Source organism: Cryptomeria japonica, unplaced genomic scaffold (assembly GCF_030272615.1).
Source record: "Cryptomeria japonica unplaced genomic scaffold, Sugi_1.0 HiC_scaffold_167, whole genome shotgun sequence".
NCBI classification, from domain to species: Eukaryota; Viridiplantae; Streptophyta; class Pinopsida; order Cupressales; family Cupressaceae; genus Cryptomeria; species Cryptomeria japonica.
Window position 1 is genome coordinate 155,001 of NW_026728989.1, and position 6,381 is coordinate 161,381.

A 6,381-nucleotide genomic window follows, 5' to 3' on the forward strand; every position below is an offset into this window, starting at 1 on the left:
CATTGGCTCTTCCCAGGCCCGGTTGTTGGGTGCGCTCCCACCCTGGCGCGCGCGAAGTTGGAAGTTGGGTTAATTGCCCGGGCGCGCACCTTCGCCAGGGTGGGCACCTTGGTGCGCACACCTTGGCTGGGCTGCGCACCAGGGCGGGCTCAAGATGGCACCAGCATTCCCTTTTTCTCACTATCTTTCAAAACGGAAATTTTAAAATCTCGTTTTTTTTTTGCCTTTTATGGAAATTAGTGAAGGCATCGCATCAAAGGTGCGCACCTCGCTGCCCACCTTGGTGTGCTCCGAGGTGCCCACCACGGTGCGCAACGCCGGTGCGAACCCGGGAGCGCCCCGATGTGTGCTCCAAGGTGCGGCGTGCACGAAGTCGGACCCCGGTTTGCCCCGGGTGCGCACCTCGCGTGCACCTTGGTGCGCACACCTTGGCTGGGTTGCGCGGCCTGGTGGGCACCATGGTGCGCACCAAGGAGCGCTCCGAAGTGTGCTCCAAGGTGCGGCGTGCACGAAGTCGGAGCCCGGTTTGCCCCGGGTACGCACCTCGCGTGCACCTTCGCCGGGGTGGGCACCTCGGCTGGGTTGCGCGCCCTGGTGCGCACCAAGGAGCGCTCCGAAGTGTGCTCCAAGGTGCGGCGTGCACGAAGTCGGAGCCCGGTTTGCCCCGGGTGCGCACCTTCGCCGCGGTGCGCACCATGGCGTGCACGAAGTCGGAGCCCGGTTTGCCCCGGGTGCGCACCTCGCGTGCACCTTCGGCGGGGTTGCGCGCCCTGGTGGGCACCATGGTGCGCACCAAGGAGCGCTCCGAAGTGTGCTCCAAGGTGCGGCGTGCACGAAGTCGGAGCCCGGTTTGCCCCGGGTGCGCACCTCGCGTGCACCTTCGGCGGGGTTGCGCGCCCTGGTGGGCACCATGGTGCGCACCAAGGAGCGCTCCGAAGTGTGCTCCAAGGTGCGGCGTGCACGAAGTCGGAGCCCGGTTTGCCCCGGGTGCGCACCTCGCGTGCACCTTCGCCGCGGTGGGCACCATGGCGTGCACGAAGTCGGAGCCCGGTTTGCCCCGGGTGCGCACCTCGCGTGCACCTTCGCCGGGGTGGGCACCTCGGCTGGGTTGCGCGCCCTGGTGCGCACCAAGGAGCGCTCCGAAGTGTGCTCCAAGGTGCGGCGTGCACGAAGTCGGAGCCCGGTTTGCCCCGGGTGCGCACCTCGCGTGCACCTTCGCCAGGGTGGGCACCTCGGTGCGCACACCTTCTCAATGTTTTCTTGCCTTTTCTGGAAATTGGTGAAGGCAGCGCATCAAAGGTGCGCACCTCGGTGTGCTCCGAGGTGCGAACCCGAGAGCGCTCCGAGGTGCCCACGAAGTCGAAAGTCGGGTTAATTGCATTGTTTTCCCCGGGTGCGCTCCGAGGTGCGCAACATCGGCGCGCACCAAGGAGGGCTCCGAAGTGTGCTCCAAGGTGCGCACGATGGCGTGCACCTCTGGTGCGCACGATTCGGAGCTCGGTTTGACCGGGGTGCGCACACCTTGGCTGGGTTGCGCACCTTTTGTGCGCTCCAAGGTGCGCACGAAGTCGGAGCTCGGTTTGCCCCGGGTGCGCACCTTCGCCAGGGTGCGCACCTTGATGCGCACGCCTTGGCTGGGCTGCGCACCTTGGTGGGCGCCATGGTGCGCACCTTTCGTGCGCTCCAAGGTGCGCACGAAGTCAGAGCTCGGTTTGCCCCGGGTGCGCACCTTGGTGGGCGCCATGGTGCACTCCGAGGTGCCCAAGATTGGTGCGCACCAAGGAGCGCTCCGAAGTGCGCTCCAAGGTGCGCGCGAAGTCGAAAGTTGGGTTAATTGTCCGGTTTGCCTCGGGTGCGCACCTTGCGTGCACCTTCGCCAGGGTGGGCTGGGCTGCGCACACCTTGGCACCCGCGTTTCCTTCATTTTAAATTTTTTTTTTTTACAATCTCTCAAGTGGGAAATTCTATAATCTCAACTTTTTTTGCCTTTTCAGGAAACTTTTGAATGGAGCGCATCATTGGTGCGCTCCGAAGTGTGCTCCAAAGCTCTCTCCAGCTGCGTGCACCTGCCCCGGCCGCGCACCCGGCCCCGCCCAGCTTCGCTCACCTGTCCCGGGCGTCTGGTGCGGAACCTTAGAGTAAGAAACATCACCGTGCACCTTGGCCAACGTGCGCGACTCGACCGAGCGCGCACTGGCCGAGGTGCACACCGATTTCACCTGGGTGCGCGCGCAGCACCTCGGGCGCACCGGGGTGCGCGCACAACGCCCGGGTTGCACCGTGGCCTGTGTGCTCGGGGCGCCTCGGGTGCGCGCTCGGTGTCGCCCCCCGCGCGCGCGGTAGTGCGGGCAGCGCACCCCGGCCCGGCCCGGCCCCGACGAGAACGCAAACGGGCAAAAGGTTTATTCAAATAGCATTGCGACGCCCGGCGAAAAACTAAAAAAGGGTGCAACACCGGGACTTCCCGGGAGGTCACCCATCCCAGTACTACTCCGGCCCAAGCGCGCTTAACTGCGGAGTTCTGATGGGATCCGGTGCACTAACGCTGGTATGATCGCACCCGTTATGAGCTTGTCGCAGTGTGTACTTAGCAAACCGCGACCCACGTGCGAATCCACCCCGGCCACCCACCCCCGTCGAGGTGCACACCCTCCCTCGCGAAGTGCGCCCCGTTCGCCAAGTGTGAGCCCTGCCCGGGTGCGCGCACCTTGCTAGGGCGTCGGGTGTGCACCCGGCCCGGCCTACGTGCGTGCACCTGGAGGGGGCGTCGTGTGCGTGCAGTGTCCCGTCTGCAACGCGGTGCCCACACACCACCTCGGGCGCAACGACCTGCGCTCACATGTGGGCCGAGTGCACCTTGGTGCATGTTCGGGGCGCCTCGGGTGCACGCTCGATCTTGCCCCGGTGCACCAAGGCGCTCGGTTTGCCCCGGGTGCGCACTTGGTGCAAGGTGGGCACCCAAAATAGGGATCAAGCACCAAAACACAAGTTTCGGGATGCAAAATGGGACCCAAGGACCACAAATGCGTTCCAAGACCCATGATGGGTCCACGAGAACAAAAATGTGTTCCGAGACTTAATAAACAAATATTGGGTTTTAGGAGAAGAAACATGCTCTGATGCCCAAAACGAGAATCGACCCCGAAAAGGCCACAGGCCAAAAGTGGGATGCGAGACAAAAAAAAATGGGACCCGAGGACCAAAATTGGGTTCCCAGGTCGAAGACAGGGCAACCGGACAAGAAACGACCTCTAAGGCTCGAAATGAGTCCCGACGACTAAAACTTGACAAGAAGCACCCATCAGGCACCCAACTCGACACCCATGGGATGCCGACCCACCCGGGCTTCCACCTAGCACACCTTGGCACCCACCCACCCTCGCACCCAACCTCGCACCCAACTTAGCACCTTTGAACCCACATTGGCACTCACCCTGACCCTGGCACCTTGGAACCCACATTGGCACTCACCTTGACCCTGGCACCCACCTTTGCACTCACCTTGGGACCCACCCTGGCTCCCACCTCGGCACCCACCCAGACACCCACCTTGGTTCCTTGGCACCCACCTTGGATCCTTGGCACCCACCCCGACACCCACCTTGGCACGCAACTTGGCTACTTGCCACCCACCTTGGCTCCTTGACGCCCACCCCGACAACCACCCCGTGACCTACCCTGGCTAGGGTTGGTGCACACCCACCCTGGTGCCCACCTTGGCACCCACCCTATGACCCACCTTGGCACGCACCTTAGTACCCACCCCGTTACCCACCCTAGGACCCACCCCGTGACCCACCTTGGCCAGGGTGGGTGCCTTGGTGCGCACAACTTGCCTGGGCTGCACACCAGGGCGGGCTCAAGATGGCACCCGCGTTCCGTTTTTTTCACTATCTTTCAAAACGGAAATTTTAAAATCTCATTTTTTTCTTTTTTTTGCCTTTTCTGGAAATTAGTGAAGGCAGCGCATCAAAGGTGCGCAATGCTGGTGCGAACCCGGGAGCGCTCCGATGTGTGCTCCAAGGTGCGGCGTGCACGAAGTCCGAGCCCGGTTTGCCCCGGGTGCGCACCTCGCGTGCACCTTCGCCGGGGTGAGCACCTTGGCTGGGTTGCGCGCCCTGGTGCGTACCAAGGAGCGCTCTGAAGTGTGCTCCAAGGTGCGGCGTGCACGAAGTCGGAGCCCGGTTTGCCCCGGGTGTGCACCTCGGGTGCGCACCTCGCGTGCACCTTCGCTGCGGTGGGCACCTTGGCTGGGTTGCGCGCCTTGGTGGGCACCATGCAGTGCACGAAGTCGGAGCCCGGTTTGCCCCGGGCGCGCACCTCCGCCAGGGTGGGCACCTTGGTGCGCACAACTTGCCTGGGCTGCGCATCAGGAAGGGCTCAAGATGGCACCCGCGTTCCGTTTTTTTCACTATCTTTCAGAACGGAAATTTTAAAATATCGTTTTTTTTTGCCTTTTCTGGAAATTAGTGAAGGCAGCGCATCAAAGGTGCGCAACGCTGGTGCGAACCTGGGAGCGCTCCGATGTGTGCTCCAAGGTGCGGCGTGCACGAAGTCGGAGCCCGGTTTGCCTCGGGTGCGCCCTGGTGGGCACCATGGTGCGCACCAAGGAGCGCTCCGAAGTGTGCTCCAAGGTGCGGCCTGCACGAAGTCGGAGCCCGGTTTGCCCCGGGTGTGCACCTCGGGTGGGCACCTTGGTGCGCATGCCTTGCCTGGGCTGCGCACCAGGGCGGGCTCAAGATGGCACCCGCGTTCCTTTTTTTTCACTATCTTTCAAAACGGAAATTTTAAAATCTCATTTTTTTTTGCCTTTTTCTGGAAATTAGTGAAGGCAGCGCATCAAAGGTGCGCACCTCGCTGCCCACCACGGTGCGCAACGCCGGTGGGCACCCGGGAGTGCTTCGAAGTGTGCTCCAAGGTGCTGCGTGCACGTTGTCGGAGCCCGGTTTGCCCCGGGTGCGCACCTCGCGTGCACCTTCGTCGGGGTGGGCACCTTGGCTTGGTTTGCCCCGGCTGCGCTCCGAAGCGGGGTTATTGGAGCGCCGCCTCTTTTTTTGTCGGAGCGTTTGGTGGGGTTTCTCGCATTGGCTCTTCCGAGGCCCGGTTGCCACCCTGGCGCGCACGAAGTCGGAAGTAGGGTTAATTGCCCGGGTGCGCACCTTTGCCAGGGTGGCACCTTACCTGGGCTGCGCACCAGGGCGGGCTCAAGATGGCACGCGCGTTCCGTTTTTTTCACTATCTTTCAAAACGGAAATTTTAAAATCTCCTTTTTTTTTTGCCTTTTCTGGAAATTAGTGAAGGCAGCGCATCAAAGGTGCGCACCTCGCTGCCCACCTTGGTGTGCTCTGAGGTGCGCACCCGGGAGCGCTACGAAGTGTGCTCCAAGGTGCGGCGTGCACGTTGTCGGAGCCCGGTTTGCCCCGGGTGCGCACCTCGCCTGCACCTTGGCCAGGGTGGGCACCTTGGCTGGGTTTGCCCAGGGTGCGCTCCGAAGCGGGGTTACTGGAGCGCCCCCTCTTTTTTTGTCAGAGAGTTTGGTGGGGTTTCTCGCATTGGCTCTTCCCAGGCCCGGTTGTTGGGTGCGCTCCCACCCTGGCGCGCGCGAAGTTGGAAGTTGGGTTAATTGCCCGGGCGCGCACCTTCGCCAGGGTGGGCACCTTGGTGCGCAAACCTTGGCTGGGCTGCGCACCAGGGCGGGCTCAAGATGGCACCAGCATTCCCTTTTTCTCACTATCTTTCAAAACGGAAATTTTAAAATCTCGTTTTTTTTTTGCCTTTTATGGAAATTAGTGAAGGCATCGCATCAAAGGTGCGCACCTCGCTGCCCACCTTGGTGTGCTCCGAGGTGCCCACCACGGTGCGCAACGCCGGTGCGAACCCGGGAGCGCCCCGATGTGTGCTCCAAGGTGCGGCGTGCACGAAGTCGGACCCCGGTTTGCCCCGGGTGCGCACCTCGCGTGCACCTTGGTGCGCACACCTTGGCTGGGTTGCGCGGCCTGGTGGGCACCATGGTGCGCACCAAGGAGCGCTCCGAAGTGTGCTCCAAGGTGCGGCGTGCACGAAGTCGGAGCCCGGTTTGCCCCGGGTGCGCACCTTCGCCGCGGTGGGCACCATGGCGTGCACAAAGTCGGAGCCCGGTTTGCCCCGGGTGCGCACCTCGCGTGCACCTTCGCCGGGGTGGGCACCTCGGCTGGGTTGCGCGCCCTGGTGCGCACCAAGGAGCGCTCTGAAGTGTGCTCCAAGGTGCGGCGTGCACGAAGTCGGAGCCCGGTTTGCCCCGGGTGTGCACCTCGCGTGCGCACCTCGCGTGCACCTTCGCTGCGGTGGGCACCTTGGCTGGGTTGCGCGCCTTGGTGGGCACCATGCAGTGCACGAAGTCGG

At 63.0% G+C, this 6,381-nt stretch overlaps 1 non-coding gene across 1 annotated transcript; it reads right to left on the reverse strand.

Moving 5' to 3' along the window:
* Window positions 1-2,443: 2,443 nt before the first annotated feature.
* Window positions 2,444-2,562, reverse strand: LOC131867312 (5S ribosomal RNA). Its single transcript, XR_009365871.1, has one exon. It is a non-coding gene; the product is annotated as a 5S ribosomal RNA (ribosomal RNA).
* Window positions 2,563-6,381: the final 3,819 nt, after the last annotated feature.